Source organism: Adiantum capillus-veneris, chromosome 1 (assembly GCF_014529385.1).
Source record: "Adiantum capillus-veneris isolate H3 chromosome 1, ASM1452938v2, whole genome shotgun sequence".
NCBI classification, from domain to species: Eukaryota; Viridiplantae; Streptophyta; class Polypodiopsida; order Polypodiales; family Pteridaceae; genus Adiantum; species Adiantum capillus-veneris.
This window is the reverse complement of record NC_140931.1, coordinates 168,713,894-168,731,897: the sequence shown is the minus strand read 5'-3', so window position 1 is coordinate 168,731,897 and position 18,004 is coordinate 168,713,894. Positions and strand designations below refer to the sequence as shown.

The 18,004-nt window shown below is 42.1% G+C and overlaps 1 pseudogene; it reads right to left on the bottom strand.

The window, feature by feature from the left end:
* Positions 1-16,397: 16,397 nt before the first annotated feature.
* LOC147465993 (uncharacterized) lies at positions 16,398-17,059 on the bottom strand (annotated as a pseudogene).
* Between the last annotated feature and the right edge of the window lie 945 nt (positions 17,060-18,004).

Here is an 18,004-nt window from a genome sequence, read left to right as displayed (position 1 = left end):
ATGCAACTATTCCCTACGCAAAATAGAGACATGGCAAAGAGAGACGGGGGGTTTGTCCCCGAAGCTCACAACACACCCGGCACCCATTCTGATCATTATGAATCATCTCTTCTCTCTTCTATTGTACCAACTAAAGTTCATAACTCTGCACTGTGTTCGTTGAGAGCTTCCCATCACTCTTCTCTCTCTCTCTCTCTCTCTCTCTCTCTCTCTCTCTCACACACACACACACACACACACACACAAAACCCATTTTGTCACAACATGGGCGCCATGATTAGGTAGTTCTGACGGGCACAATAGGGGCGAAGATGCTACCCATGGAGGTTCAGGTGTCTTGGTGGCAGCAACAACACCCTAGGTTGCGTTCATTGAGAGTTTCATCTCTCTCTCTCTCTCTCTCTCTCTCTCTCTCTCTCTCTCTCTCTCTCTCTCTCACACACACACACACACACACAGCTATCGATGGAGGCTCAAGTGTATTGATGGCAGCAACAACACCCTAGGTTGTTGTGTCGGGGTGCCATAGCTATATTGAGAGTCAGGTTAGAAAGTTTTGATGGAGGACGTTGGTCGTACCTAGAATAATATAATGTTGCGACGTCAAATCTGCAAACAACCAAGTTCGATTAGCAGACCCACTTGGTCGTCGTCAAGAGTAGCATAACGTGTTGAGTGGATGAAGCTCTCAACGGGGAAAGTTGTCCGATGGTATCGTAGGTAGCATTTCACGTAGCCATAGTTGGTTTGCAAGACGATAGGTGTTTAATACCAAGGTAGAGTAGGACCTCCTACCGCAGGTTAATATGAATGTGTGTGTGTGTGTGTGTGTGTGTGTGTGTGTGTGTGTGTGTGTGTGTGTGAGAGAGAGAGAGAGAGAGAGAGAGAGAGAGAGAGAGAGATTGTGTGTCACACACATAAGCAAGTTGAAGTAGAGAACATGTTGAGAGCCTTGAGGTTATTCTTTCAAACCTTCTATGTAATCTAGAGCATACCCTATTTGGAAAACCAGAGAGAGAGAGAGAGAGATAGTTCTATTATCGTCCTCGGAGGTCAAATATGACCTATGGGACCAAATGAACATGTCACGTGGTGTGAGTGGAGGTCATAAGTGACTCGATGATTAAAAATGGCTGAAATGAGCGTCGCAATAGAGAGTCCACATCTTGGTTGGGAGAGGAAGGTATGTAGGGAGAGCTCATGGCTGAATATATGGGAAAAAGAGGATCTAATGTTGTCAAAAGCTGAGCACTCAAGTAGTGTGTGATACTCACTCTCTCACACTTGACGAGGGCATAAGGTGCAAAGTCGACGAGACTCATCGCCAGTGCCCCAATGTCTAGTCTCGCAGCGTAGAGAATGGGAGCTAAGACGAATGGAGGCAATGGTGTGGATCGCACTCAACGGGATGGGCTCAAGGGTGTAGGGATGGGTTCGGTTACCTCGTTCGGAGAAGAGAGATTTGTAGTTTGGGGCAATGTGTGTGGTGTAATGGCTGAAGCGAGAACCTCCAGATTTCTCCCAAGCCGTGATACATTGGTGTTGTAAGAAGGCCTCATTAACTTGGGAGTTGATCGACGCATCCTTGACCAAGTGACATGCATTCCATCTTCCAAACCATTTCTTGATGTCAAGCATCCACCCCGAACTTAGTATTTTGCTCTTGCATGTCTTTTGGACCTTTTGACTTGCTTCATATATGATTCTAGGAAGTCGATACAAAGGGCTATGTTGTGTCTTAAGCATGTACTCCACAACCCTTCGCATGTCCAAGACCTCAATGGGAAGCGATCCAGACTCAAGAAGTACGAGCATGTAGGGTGTTTGTGTGTCTTGACTTGGAGAAAGTTGGTGAGAAAACGTTTTTGGACATTCTCAAACTCTTTCCAAGTAGACTTTCCGATGCTACCACCCCACACCTCCACTCCATAAAGAAGCACCAGTGTCACCAACATGTAAAAGAGGTACTTTTTGAGAGCCCAACACTTGATCTCTCCAGTATTGCACATGTTCTCAAATGCATAATAAGCCCTCTTTCTGGCTTCCAAGCGACGCATTGCGCAATCCTTCCATTTATGATTGGATGGAACCTCAAGGCCAAGGTACTTGAAGCTATCTACCACTTCAAGTTGCTCATTGTTGTATACAATGCATGGATTTTCCTCATTGAGGGTCTTTACAAGCATAACCTTGGTTTTGGATCCATTCACGATCAGCCCGCTATATATGCAAAAGCGTTCCAAGACACTCATAAGCTTTTGTGCATCTTCTAAAGTATGTGCCAAGAGCACTACATCATCGGCATAAAGCAAAAGCATGATCACCGCATTTCCGATCTTAACCTCTTCTATTCCTTCTTGTTGCATAAAATCAAGAACCATGCATTCCAATTCATCAATGAGTAGCCCAAAGAGGGTTGGGTAAAGTGGGCATCCTTGTTTGACACCAATGGTACTTGCAAAAAATTCTGAAATTCCATCTCCCATACGTCGTTGACGTATCACTTTTTGGTAGATGCAAAAGGACTGCATGCATAAATTCTCTCGACACTTGAAGGCTTTGCATATGTCTCCAAAGATTTCCTCACGGTACCATGTCAAAAGCTTTCTTGAAATCCACAAAGCAACAATACAACTTTTTTTCTTTCAACGAGACGCTTCCATAAGAACTCAAAAAGTGACAAGGTGATCAATAGTACTATGATGCTAAAACCTGCTTAGCCAAGCGCACATTTGCCGTTCTTTTCAGCCCATTCACTTATCTTCATCTCCATGATACATTCAAATAACTTTGCCATCAAAGAAGCAACTCCTCCTTTGTGCAAAGGTTTGATCCAATTTGTACTCCAATCATGAGACATATCGTGCTGAAGTGCAAGGTTTAACATATCGCGTATCCAATACCGTGTTTTCTCCCTTGTCCATTTAATCATTTCAGCCTTGACACCTTGAAGGACCCCTGCCTTGTGAGTGGCAAGTTTCTCAAGCGCGCGGCATACATCTTCAATGGTAAAGAAGGGAGGCATAAACAGAAGGGAGCTACAACACCTTATCTTATCAACATTGGGTTGCTGATAGAGGTTCTTTCTTGCAATGCGTATACATATCCTCAAGAGTCAAGTTACCAAAGCTCTCAACACGCTTGCCTTTTAGATTTTGCCAAAACTTTCTACATACATGTGCTTTCTCTTGTGCTAAAAGAAGTTGTTTTTTGACTTCCCACCTTCTCCTCCTTTTTTGAACAAGTGCTTTGTATGTGTGTGAACCTCCCAAGTAAACTTCCTTGCCTTTCCTTACATCCAAACTTAGCAAGTGTTATCAGGCTTGACTACATTCCATGTCAAACCATTCCTTATTGGTGCTACCCTTCTTAGACCTTTTGCAAGACGTGTTTCACCAAAAATCATTCCTTTGCATAAGAGAAAATTACTTCTTTGAAAACTTTCCACTTGTTGGGCTCTCTTGATGCTCTGTTATGCTTAATATTTGGTCCAGCATATATAAATACTCGTTTGAATATAGACAAAGGTACGAATGATTCATATCATGATTGGAGGCTACATGCTCGGGTCTTTTATCACACTTGAGGTCAATACATAACATCCTATGATTCGATTCCAGATTCCATTCACCAAGTGTAAAACTTTATATGCATTCTAGGGTGGCTTCCAAAAACAACATATATTCAATCACGCTACCACCATTGTGCTTTCTACATGTAAAGTCATTGGTGCCTTGCCATAAAGAGACACCATTTGCATTGAGCATTCCGGTACTATTGCACATATGTAGAAGTGACTTTCCATAGTGATCCAGTTCTTTTGCATCATTAGAACTTCGATTATACATGTATGAGTCATCCATTATTCTTGAAACATGCGGCATGTCAACTTGTTGTATGTCGTGTTGTAACGTATATGTGCGAGCATTCATGTCTCCAAAGACAATGACTTCACCCCGGTCCTTGTAATGAGCAATGTCTTCCTCTAGTTCAACAAAGGCTGATCTCTATCCATATCCAAGCGAGCATAAAAGCTAGAGTCATAGTGAGGAATGTAGCAACCAGCCACAAACATGAGTTGACCATTTGGTGGGCTGATTTTCAGTCATAAGTAGTGTTATACTTATCTTCTTTGCCAATGGAAACATCTTTCAAACCCTTTTTGATCATACATGCTACGCCTCCTTGGTCTCTACGTTGCTTTGCATTTTTGCCTACATCAAAGAATGCACATTGTATTTGTCAAATTCAAGAATGCATTGCGCATCATGCTCCCATGTTTCAACAAGAAGTATCACATCGGAGTCATTGGTAAGCTCATCAGTGCCAATTCTCGCATTCCATGGATACCCGTCACATTTCCAAAAGCTTATTCGTAAGCGTGAGTTGGTCTCATAGATCATGTATCTCTATTTGTTGGGTGGACTTGCATCCTCCTCAAGTGACTTTTTTTCTTGAGATGACACCTTAACCTTCTTGCTTCTTTCCTCATATGCTTTGCGCGTGCATTTTGTTGCATAAGAGTGCGATCCTCATATACATTACAACCCGCTCCTTTGAGATAGATCCAACTATTGTCAAGGATGATCTTTCTCTTTACCTCATCAGCCATGGTACATACAATAGGTCTTCCTCCCGAATGAGGGACTCCTTGTTTTCAAAATCGATGTGCACCATAAGCCATGATTCTAGACATGCCAAAGTATGGAGCAAAAAACTCTTCAATATCAACCACAAGAGATTGAGGTGTTTCCATGCTTTCCTTCTTGATTCCATGACTGTTGATGTTCTTTGAGGGTTTTTGCCGTTCTTGCAATTCTTGAATGTCCACATTCTCTACATTCTTTTCTTAGACAACGGCTTATGTGATAGGAGATGTAGAAACCACATTATCTTTACATATATCAGCCTATTATTTGGATGCATTTCTCATCTCACATACATCATGCCGTATTGTATCTATCGTTTCCTCTTTCAATACATGATCACTCTCAACTTCGCTTAAGCACTCTTTCAATACATTCATGTCAACAAGAGAGCGCTTACATTCTTGAACTTCATTCTCAAGATGCATCAAGCGTGTTGTTTGCATTTCAAGAACCTTCTTGAGGTGCTCATTCTCCACAACAAAAACTCTTAAAGTGCCATTGTCCATTGCAAGTGCGTGCAACTCTTCACCTTGCTTGTTGACGGTTTCTTGTAATGAGACCAAGTAAGCCATGATCATTGCTTCCGTTGTTGTAGACGATGTGGTTGGATTAGCATCCGAATTCCTTGGAGATTTTGCATCATTCTCCATGACGAGTGTGGAAATTTTCCCCCTTGCGATTTTTGTCCAACATTGCCTTCAAGTCGGCAATGAAAACGCAAAGTTTTGACAATTTGTTCAATTATGAGATGTTGTTACAGCAAAGCCTTCCATTGCTCAGAAAAATTCTGTCTTTACATCAATGCGTAGAGGGCATCGTGCTCTTCAATTAAGTGCATCATGAACAAAGCATTTACCTTCTATTATATCCGTAAATGCCTCTTAATAAGGAATTAAAGGAACATTTCTTGAACCCAAATGATAGACTACCCAATAATGAGTGTCATTTGACCGTCTAAGAGAAATAAATACCTTATATTTTTTTTATTTTTGGCCATACTCACAATTGTGAGTGGATGTAATAGATTTACCATAAAGGAATGTACAATAACCCTCAAGCTCGGGATGAGCCTTGAGGGGCCATAAGATACATCAAGGAGCTATACAATCCCAAACTTGCAAGATTACTGCCATAATAGTTGGAGGATATTTGGTAGCCAGCAACATAGGGATATGCAGTAGAGGGCGAATGTAGTGTTTCATGATAGTGGAAGTGCTAGCTTTCGCATGTGGGGCTACATTGTGCTGACCCGTTCACATCATACATGACCTCCCTTGGTTCATCTATCCACTTTTGCAACACCTGCAGCTCCATCTATCACCACCCTCTTGCTTTCTCAAGGTAATCCATGCCTGCCATGGCCCTTTCTCCAATGTTGGTTAACCCAAGCTATTCCTAAACTTGCTTGCCATAGCCCTTTCTCCAATGTTGGTCAACCCAAGCTACTCCTAACCTTGTGCAAAACAACCCCATCTCTCTATTTGAGGTTAACCAAGCCGCCTCCAGCCCCTTGTGTCCCCATCTCCACAAACTCACTACCCTTCCTGGCCCACTTCTAGACACCCCTCCATACCACCTCTATGTTGTCCTCCTTTGTTGCTAGACACCACCCCTTTCGCACTAGCTCCACGATCCGGCCTACGCTTATTTGCTTCCAAATCTTGTGTAAGGGTTTGGCTCAAACCTCTATTGTGTTGTTGATGTAAAGGATGTTGCTAAGAATTGGGTTTGGAGAGCACATGTCCTTAGGAGGTTGGAAGGCTTAGAACAATCGTCTTTTTGAGGGTGTTTATGATAGTGTTGGCTAATTATAAAAGTAAAAAAATTTGTGATTATTCTATCTTTTTTGCAAAAAGAGTTGTCTTTCGCTAGAGATAATTATGTTTGGAAAGCATATTTACATTCAAGAGAATGAATTGATCCAGTGGATACCTAATTGCCCTTGCATGGTGTGATGTATGAATACATGAGTTTGGAAAATTTAGTTATATATATTCATTCAAAAGAATCAAGCCATCCTTCTGATAGATGTCCTTGCATGATGTGGTCTAAGAATACCATGTGTGGACACAAAAATATAATTGAAGGTGCTTAATTGGATGGCTGCCTAAAGAGAGTGGCTTTTCTATTATCAAGTATTGTGGAGGCAACTTGAGGAATAGAGAGAGAGAGAGAGAGAGAGAGAGAGAGAGAGAGAGAGAGAGAGAGAGAGAGAGAGAGAGTCATAAAATCTAATATCTAACCAACCCAAATGATTTTCTCATATTAAACTGATCATTTAATGTGGGAGAATAAACGGGAACAAGGGTTAAGATATAGACATGTGTTTATAGATCTATCTCAATACAGCGCCAATGGTAAAGGGGCCCAAATGAGAGATGGTCTATCAAAGAGCAAGGCTAACCAATGGAGCATAAAGACCTTAGGGTTAGCTTCATTGAAGACCTCCAATAGTTAGTGTAAAAGTCCTTTGACCTTAGGTAAGCTAGGGCTGAGCTTGAGGTGGGAACCCGACCCAAGCTTAAGGTGCCTAACTTGAGGTGATTGATGTTTGATATGCTTGAGGTGCTTGATGACTGGGATTCTTGAGGTGCTTGTCATTCTTGAGATGTGAGGGTTGTACTTGAGGTGGGAACCTGGCCCAAGCTTGAGGGGCTTAAGGGCCAAGCTTGTGGTGGGAACCAAGCCCAAGGTTGAGTGGCTTGAGGCGTGCAAAAGTCAATGCCAATCCCTACAAGGAGGGGGAGAGCCCTACATGAGGGGGGATGAGAGAGAACACACACACACTCACACAAGGCATGCCTAGTACAAAGAAAGAAAAAGGGACACTTGTCAAGTTACTCCTCATGTTGCCCTCATGGTGTGCCTGAAGCCCATTGGTTGGCCACCCCAAGGGGTCCAATGATAATTTAGGAGATTTAATCAATTGTCTTTGCATTTATCAATCCTCTCTCTCAAAGGGGAAAGGGGGACACTTGTCCCAAGGCAATGTTGTCTGAGGGAGTGCATGGATTGCAAGATATGTCCAACACGGTCAGGGTCAGGAAGAGAGAGAGAGAGAGAGAGAGAGAGAGAGAGAGAGAGAGAGAGAGAGAGAGAGAGAGAGAGCTATTCGTAGCAGATCCAAAGAGAGGGGCATCTCTCCAAATGCACTCACACACAATTGCACCTTGAAGGCATGTGGCATAAATGAGACAAGATGCTGATATGGGCAAAAGAATTCACAATGATATCGTTAGTCAAGGGTTGTTGAAAGAAAATGTTGTGCTTGACACTACCTTGGTCAACATGTATGCTAAATGTGGTGCACTTCATAAAGCACAAAAATTGTTTGAGGAGATTCATATGTAGGGTGTCGTCTCTTGGAATGCATTGATTGTAGGATATCCCCAACTTGGGCAGGGCCAAGAAGCTCTGGGCTGTTTTTCGCAAATGCAAAGCAAGGGTGTCTCTCCAGATGCAAGTGCATACACTTGCATCTTGAAGGCAAGAGTCAGGGTCACAAAGCTCTGGGCTATTTTTAGTAGATGCAGAGAGAGGGCATCTCTCCAAATGCAATCACATACAATAGACGCCCTCACAGAGCCAAGAATCTCTGGGCTGTTTTCAACGGATGCAAAATGAGGGTGTCTCTCAAGATGCAATCATATATGCTTTCATATTGAAGACAATGGTTAGGGTCAGGGTCAAGAAGCTATGGACTGTTTTCAGTATATGCAGAGAGAGGGAATCTCTCCAAACACAATCACATACACTTGCACCTTAAAGGCGTGTGGCATTACACAAGATGTTGATGTGGGAAAAATAATTCATGATGATATTGTTAGTTAGGGGTTGTTGAAAGAAAACGTCGTACTTGGCACTGCCTTGGTAGACATATATTGCAAATGTGGTGCACTTCATAAAGCACAAAAAGTGCTTAGAGAGCTTCATGTCCAAGATGTCATCGTCTCTTGCAATGCACTGATTGTGGGATATGCCCAACTTGGGCATGACCACACTAAGCTCTGGGCTGTTTTCGACAGATGCAAAACAAGGGTGTCTCTCCGGTGCAATCACATATGCTTCCACCTTGAAGGCAAAGGGTCAAATGCAATCATGTACACTTGCACCACCTATTGATATGGACAAAAGAATTTACGATGATATGGTTAGTCACTAGGTTGTTGAAAGATAATGTTGTGCTTGGCATGGCAATCAAGGTTCGGGAGTCATTTTGAACGTGTTTTGAACCCAAAAAATTATGGTGTACTCCTTAAATTATTTCTTGTATTATAGCAAGTATTCCTTGACCTTTTGAAGCTTTTATGTCCATTTTCTTATTCCACACAAGCCTTTTAGTCATAAAAAATTGCTCTCAAAGGCATGTTTAAGTCATTTTGTTCTTGGAAATATTCTTTGAAATGCCTAAACCAAATCTTAGTGGCTTATGAATGTTCTAAGGCTCTTTTAATACATTAGCTTGGCCTTATTATTACTACTCACGCCATGGCCCATTTTAGACCAGATACAAATGTGAGTTGTTTAAGTAGTTTGACATCAAGGATCCCCAGCTCATCATCACATTATTTACATCGTACTAAAGGAAGATAAATTCTTTTTGATCTTGAATAGAAAGGGAGAGAGAGTACAATTATTAGCTTTGTCTTTTCTTCTTTGTTTTGTGCAAAAGAGACTGTTTATGACACCTTCTTGAAGGAGACACTTCTTTAGCCAAAGGCTCTCTATGTGAGGCCTATTTCTTCATACTCATGGGAAGAGACACTTATCTCTCTTCTATTAGAGTGATCATCGCAATGGTTCCTCCTCTTCTTTGCTAGAGGACTTTTGCAAGGAAATTCACAATTCCTCCTTCGAGGTGATCCCAAAGATAATCTCAAGCAGGAAGATTTGTTGAGGAGACACTGAGCTACTTTGCCTTGGTAATTCAAAAGCCTCCTTAGAGAACTTCTCCCTCTCCTTTGGGAAGCCTCTTGTGAATTCAAAACATGATACTCATGATTAGCTCGAGCTTTTATGCTAGCCATAAATTGATCTTATCTTTTAAAACACAAATCAATTTATAAGAATCAAATTATGCATGGATGATTGCTTGTGGATTAGAACTATGCCAAGATTCTTGCAATCGACTTGCAAATTATCTAATTTCATGTATTTCATCGTCATCATCAATTGTTACTCTCAACAAGTTTTTTTCAATTTCTTCAATATCAGACATCATGAATTCCTCTTGTATGGTTCTTGCAACACTCATACCTATGGTCTGAGTTCTATTAATTAATCAAAATAGAGAGGAGAATAATATCATTGCTCTCTTTAAAAGAGAAAACCCTTCTACACTTTTTTGAAGGCTAAATTTTAAGTAAAGCCAAGGAAACTTCTGAAAGAGCACTATTAAGACTATAGGTCACAAGGATGTTAGGCGATTTTCTTGGCAGGATAGAACATCCATGTCTCCCTTATCTTGGTTAATTTAAAGGCTCCACATTTCATGGTCTACCTTAATTTAAAGGCTCCACCTTTCATGGTTTACCTTTGGATTGTCCCCTCTTCAACAAGAGAGGAAGATTATAAGCTTTGATACCAATGTAATGAAATTTTAAGTTGAAAATAACAATTTTTGTAAAATTTTCACTAATTAATTGTGATAATTATTTAATGTTACACAATGTAGGAGGGTTGGATTATTTGAGGCCGATTCTTCCTCAAAGGAACTTTCTAGTTTGATGATAATTGCACGTGTATGCAACAAGAACAACAAATTACTGCCTCTTAGGGGTGCACTATTAAAAATACTATATATCAAGAACAATTAAAGGCTAGCAAAAAAACCCTCTAAAAATTTTCTATATTTAAATAAAACAACCCCTCATCATTTATAAACTTATAACATTTTTCAAAACTTGGATAAAAAAACCCTCTTGTAAGTGCTAGGATATATAATATACCCTCTTGTTTTATAGGATACACCTACATATCCATAAGGGTACCCTCAAGATTACCGCACTCTATGAAGGCTTATAAATTTGTAGATTGAGTGATCAATAGCTTGCCCACTTTGCACGTGCAATACTAACCCTCTCAAAGGCATCCAATTATGTGAATTGGGTAGCCCTTGCAGAGGGAGAGAGTTCAAATTTGGAAGATTAGCTTGCCCACTTTGCACCTACAATACTAATTCTCTCAAAGGCATCTCATTATGTGAATCAGGTAGCCTTATGGAGTGGGAGAGAGTTCAAATTTGGAAGATAATTACATAAGCATGATTAAGTGGCTTAAACAAAAAGCTTTCATGGATCAAGAAAATCCCTCATCTCTCTCTCTCACACACACACAGAGAGCTTTTTGATGAATTTAAGCATATGCCTAAAGAGATTAAGCAGGCTTTGCAAACACACACACACACACACACACACTCCCAGAGAGAGATGGTGCCTAGAGAGCTCTTATATTTGCTAAATTTAGTAGTGCCTTGCATGGCAAGCTAGAATCTCATCTTTCTCTCTCTTTCTCGCCTTTGATGGTTCAAACTCCCATTTCTAGGCCTAGTGTGAGTGATCTACAACCTAAGGGCAGCCAAATGCCCTTATCATAAGCCCTATCTCATATGGTGGCCTTCTCGTACAGTTACTATATTGCTCGCAGAATATGGAATTCAAGGTTCAAGAGTCATTTTGAACCCAAAAAATTATGGAAGTTTCCTTAAATGGTTTCCCACATCATAATAAATATTTCTTAAGCTTTTGACACTGCTATGTCCACTTCCCTATTCCACAAAAGTCTTTTGGACAATAAAAATATCCTCTCAGGGTTCTTTTAAAGTCATTTTGTTCCTCAAAAAATCCATCAAAGACTTTAAATCAAATTTTAGCAACTTGTGAATGTTCTTAGGCTCTTTTAATACTTTAGTTGTAGTTTTTTTATTACCTCTCGATTCACCGACCATTTAAGGCCGAATATGGATATTCTCTCTCTACCCAAGACAGAGAAAATTGCCCATCCAAACTTAGGTTTTCATTTTGATCACTGTAATAGATCTTAAGTGATAAAACTGACTTTTTACTACTTCACAACACTTTTAGGCTTCACCAAACTTTTAATTTGGTGACAAGAGCTTGCCTAGTGTCAACACCAACACCCTCTCTAACTTTTATGGTTGTAAGGTGGGAAGCTACATCATTTACCTTTTGCCTCATCATCCATTGCTATTGCCCTTGTCATCTATGTATAGTTAAAGGCAAGGAGGATTTTGTTGGCCACATGGTGCCAAATCCTCCTCTCAGTCCTTTTCTCTCTCTCTCTCTCTCTCTCTCTCTCTCTCTCTCTCTCTCTCTCTCTCTCTCTCCATGGAGCCTAGAGGGGTGCAATGCCTCTTCATTTTACTGTGAGACAAGCATGATAGCAAGTATTGTACCCCCCCTTCCCCCCCCCCCCCCCCCCTCTCTCTCTCTCTCTCTCTCTCTCTCTCTCTCTCTCTCTCTCTCTCTCTCTCAACCGAACGCCTATTTACCCAGCTTCATCATAGGAGGAGGTTGCAAGGCCATGTGAGAGAAAATGTGACCCTACCTTATAATGATTTGCAAGACGTGGAAACTCTATATGTGAGAGCTTCCCTATTGACATCAACAACCCCCTCTCTAGCTTTTGGGTTGTATGATGGGAAACCTCATCATCTACCTTGCAACTCATTAGCTCTTGCCCTTGCCATAAGGGTAACATAACCTAACCTTGAGAGAGAGAGAGAGAGAGAGAGAGAGAGAGAGAGAGAGAGAGAGAGAGAGAGAGAGAGAGAGATTTTCTTCCTTGCATCTATTTAGACCATGGCACAATGCTATCAGCAAGCCTTTGGCTACCAACACCTAATCCTAATTTTGTGTGGATAGTGTGTTCACATGCCAATTTTGATAACACTTCATTCAGCTACTGCTCTTGCTCTCAATGATTTGATCAAACAGGGTAGCAAGAAAGCAACCTATAGGGGTTTATGTCATGTTGTGCACATGCACATGCATGTGTGTGTGTGTGTGTGTGTGTGTGTGTGTGTGTGTGTGTGTGTGTGAGAGAGAGAGAGAGAGAGAGAGAGAGAGAGAGAGAGAGGTAGATTAAAATGAATTGAATTATCATCCCACAGAGGTCAGATATGACCCATATGACCAAAACAAAACATTACAACCACTTCTTGTAGGTGAGGGAAATCGATACATATCACTTAGGGACTGAGAGTCCATCAAAAGAAAAGAACAAAACCTAAAGGGGGTCTTGTGAGGCGAGAACCGGTTTAGGAGTGCAAAACTCTTGGATGATGTCCTTCCCTCCGCGGTATAGTGCTCACTTGACTTTGGCTCATGCTGCACGCACTTTTTTCAGCTCTTCACCTTTGTGCTTTACTTGTGTCGAGGTGAGTTCTCTGGAAATCCAAAACCCGGTGTCTTTGAGAAGACGTGATTGTTGCAGTAATCGGAGCCAGTCCTCCTTGTCTTTGAACTTGAGCATGGCATGTCCACTTGGTGTGTGCTTGGTGTTGTGCTTGTTGATGATACATTCTATCGCATCGTAGTCGACATGGGCGTGCTTAAGAGTCTCATTGAGGAGGTTGATGTATTCGAAAAAGTCTTGTTTACACTTGTCCCATGCTTGGGGCAGCCCTCCAACGTGAACCTTGAGGGCATTCTCTTCTTGAAGCTGACGTTCCCGTAGTTCTGTCTTCACACAAGTTTCCACTTTGGTGAGTGCGATCGTGTGCTTTGAGGTCGTAGTTTTCCTCCATGACCATGTCAAGGGCGGCTTGCAGCTGTCCAATGCAATCTATCTTGCTCGAGGCTGCTAGGACAACAACAAAGCTATCCGGTGTTCTCTCGGGTGTTTCTGGGCTGTTGGCCTTGCAACCTTTGGTCGCCATCCTCTCGCTTCGTGCTCTTGGAGGTGGATTTGGTGAGAAAATTCTCTTACCCAAATTCCCAAATACTCAAGTACTGTGCATAGAAATGGCAATGAGGTCCCTTTGGGTTGTCCTGCCGAGGGGAAAGGTCGAGGTCACTGCACAAGGAAATTACCCAAGTTGTGGTTGTGCAAGTCGCTGGCTGAGCTTGTCCAATCATGCCTCAAGTGTGCCTATCATCTTGCCAATGCTATAGGGGTGCCTCTATTGCCTCGCTAGGGTAGGGACGAGAGCTACACACTTAAGACCCTCCCCCATTTGCAGTCCCTCATCCAGGAGGAGGACCGTTGTGGCTTAAGGCAGTGGACGAGGACTAGGATTTTCTTGTTGTAATGCGCGCACGCATGCGCGCGCGCACACACACACACACACACACACACACACACACACACACACACACACACAACATAGAGATAGAGAAAGGGAGAGACACTCATGGGAAATTTTTACATGGTTGGAGGCCACTAAAAGCACATCCGATCTAGCATATAATGGATATGGTGGTTCTCATGCTTGCTAGGATACAAGTAGATTCTTTCTTAATTCCCTCTAGCAACTTCAAAGAAAATATGGCCATGTTGTACTTATGGAAGCTCCAAGGAGAAACTGGCCAAATGTATGACTATTGTGTAGATGAAAACAATAAATCATGTCTTGGACAAGACCCACTTTTTGAGAACCATTTGTAAGTGCTACTCTACTCGGTCCACCTTTATTAAGTGGAATCTCAGCAGATGCCATTTTGAAAACAAAACCCCCAGTGCGGTGCTCTCTGTGCACGTTTGGTCTCAAGGCAGTCGCCGACCGCTGCTGGCCTATGCCGTGCGCATCATCGCCCACCCGTCTTGGTCTCAAGAGTCATTGCTGCATATGACGATGCAGAGAGAGAGAGAGAGAGAGAGAGAGAGAGAGAGAGAGAGAGCCTTTAAGCCTTAATTGACTGGTACTCATGTGCACGGAAACACACGCACCACCTTGCAGCACAGCTCTTTCTGCTTGCCTTGGGCCACAATACTTTCTGCAACCCCTCTCCGTCCTGAGCAGCTCGTTCGAGCTCTAAGCAAAACACACACACACACACTCACCTATATCGTACAGTGCTCGCAACACAGAGATGCAGTGATATGAATATTCTTTTGTATGTTCTCTACCTTGCCCCTATCCACAAGAGAACAAGACATAGCACGAGAGAGAGACGTAGCACTAGAACTGCTTAGATCCGCCTCCATTTTGCTGCATAATTGCCTTCTCCATTTGTTGCCTATGCGTCCACACACACACACACGCACACACATGAACACACACATTCAAGCCTTGCTTGATTGCTCTACTCAGTCATGGCAGTTGCTACTCCTAGAAGCTCATAATGGCTTTGGGTCCTTGTCCCCTGTGCGCTGCAGGTTGGACTGCTGGCCTACATTCCTTCCCCTCCCCCATTGCCCGTACCAACCACAACAAGACGTACGCATAAAGGAGTTCTGACTCCTCAACGAGAACAAACTGAGAATTGAAGTTTTGGGAGATCCCTCTCTCTCCCATTTTAGGCACGTGTGTCCGGTGCCATTGATATTTGTTCTCTCTCTCTCTCTCTCCCCCCCCCCCCCAAATGTGGAGGTTTAATTTTTCCCTTTTTACTTTCACTAAGGTTGCAAAGGGATCTTGCTTGATTCCCGTGGAGAAGAAATGTGTGCCATCCTACTCCTACTTGGTTTGTATGTGATTTGAACAAGAAATATTCAAAGACAAGAAAGAGAAACAATTAAAGTATGTTAGAGGAGTTTGGAATGTAGTTTCCAAGCCCACCAACAATTCTGCTTTCTGTTTGAGCCACTTTAGAGCACAAATATGGGGCAAAAATTGGCCCAATTCATGAAGAAAGGGTTCAAACATCCTAGATCTTTGCGCTAGGAATCTTCCATCATTCTTGCAAAGAAGAAATATGGCCCCATGAGGATGTGCATGGACTATAGAGCTATTAACCAAGTCACATTAAAAATAAGTACTTATTGCCTCATACGGATGAGTTGTTTGACCGACTTCATGGAGTAAGATATTTATTCCAAAATTGAGTCAAGATCAAGGTATTATTAAGTGAGGATGAAAAAATAAGATGTTTTTCAAGATTTCTTCTCAACATTATTAGTTTTTGGTCACGTTGTTTGCACTTGAGACATTTCTTTTGAATTATTGTGTAGGGACACTTTATTTGCAAAAGAAGCATACGTGAAATTTTTACTGAAAAGATCACTACTTAGGCAAGATTCTATCTACCAATAAGTAGATGGAGTCTAAGAAATTTGAGGCTATTCTCAGTGGAAAGGACTCACAAAATCTTGAAGAATTGTTTTTTTTTTTTTTTTGCATGTTGGGTTTACCTACAATATGTAAAAGCACTGGTGAAGATTGCAACCCCTCTTCGAATGACCAATTGACATTGAGTTGAAGTTAAAGTCAAGAAACATTAGTTAGGCCGGGGATGGGAATGGAGAGAGCTTTTGGAGGGATCTTTTTTTAGAATTTTTGCTCAACTAAGCAATTAAAAAAAAAAAGCTCCCTCCAAATCTTACTTTTCGGAGTGAGCTTTTTGGAGGGAGTTTTTTTCTAAGTCGCTCTCTCTCTCTCTCTCTCTATCTATCTATATACACACACACACACACACACACACACATCCATATATATATATATATAAAATACAGGTGTCATTATACATGTCCCCTTTATATAAAAAAACAATAAAACAATGCCAAGTCAGTACACCCTAAATGGTCCTCATGTTGTACAAGGGAGTTAGTCTTTCACATTAAGTACATTTAAAATGCTTTCGAAAAATCAACAATCAATGTTGCCATTTGTTCATCATGGTCAGGTACTTCCATCTCAAAGTGGCCAACACATGGTACTAAGTGTGTTTCAATTTCAGCTTGTTCTCTGGTTGCTTCACAGTTGTGAACCCGTCATGAGTGCCCATCACAAACAGATTAGGTTTATTCAATTCCAGAATGGATTTCTGATGTCTACCAAGGAGTATAGATGTGAAGCGCCTAAAAGGGTTGCCGAGCCAGACATAGGCCACTACTTTTTCAACCTTATCAATTGCAGCTCCCACGATTGGAGCCCCTATAGAGGAGTCAACGTGGAGGATGTGATGGCTGGGAGCCCAATTGCAAACAACAACAACATCTTGCACTTTAGAGGAGCTAGTCCAGGAAGACTTCCCAATGGAGTGTTTGACTCCACGCATATCAAATGTGATGGAGAGGAAACCTTTCAGAGCAAGGCTATTGACAGTACCCTTTGAGAGAGCTTGACATCTGCCCAAAATAGAGGATTGGTGGACCAACACAACAATCCACCCCTTGCCGGCCCCCTCTGCAGCTGTTCTAGGAGGCTTGAACAACCTCACTGAGAGAGAGATGGCCTTTCCACCTTCCTACAAGGCCACGGTGGTGTACCCTGTTTTCACCCCACCCATATTCACTATGAATGTGACTATCACTCTCTCTCTCTCTCTCTCTCTCTCTCTCTCTCTCTCTCTCTCTCATGTGCAAGTAGGCGCTAGCACTTGCACATGAGAGAGACCCCACCCATCTTCACTACCAATTGAGAGAGAGAGAGAGAGAGAGAGAGAGAGAGAGAGAGAGTCACATCGGTAGTGAAGATGGGTGGGGTCTCTCTCATGTGCAAGTGCTAGCACCCACTTGCACATGTGTGTGTGTGTGTGTGTGTGTGTGTGTGTGTGTGTGTGAGAGAGAGAGAGAGAGAGAGAGAGAGAGAGTCACATCGGTAGTGAAGATGGGTGGGGTCTCTCTCATGTGCAAGTGCTAGCACCCACTTGCACATGTGTGTGTGTGTGTGTGTGTGAGAGAGAGAGAGAGAGAGAGAGAGAGGGGGGGGAGGGGAGGCCAGGCTAGAAAAATACATTTTTCCTAACCGAAGAAAATAAGGGCAAACTTGAAGTGCTCTCGATTTTTAGGTCAAATTTTGAAGCTTTTGCTGGTAATTACATTAAAACTTGTGAAAATTTCCCAATTTTCTTCAAGACAAGCTCAAAATCTAATCGGGATTCTAGGATTTTAGCCAGTAAAAATACACTGGACCTCGATGTTTTTCTAACACTGGGAGGTTGTGTGTGTGTGTGTGTGTGTGTGAGAGAGAGAGAGAGAGAGAGAGAGAGAGAGAGAGAGAGAGAGAGAGCTCCGAAAAGCTCGCTCCAAAAACAAAGGTTTGGAGGGAGATTTGGAGGGAGTTCTTGAGCGAGCTTTTTTTTATAAATTGCTTAGTAGAGAGAAAATATGAAAAAAGATCCCTCAAAACCTCAACTCGGTTGGGCCAAGTCTCAACATAAAATTTTGAAAAACTCAAAGTTGCAACTCTTTGGTGCCATTTTGAGTATCGTGGACCCCAATGAGCCATTCGT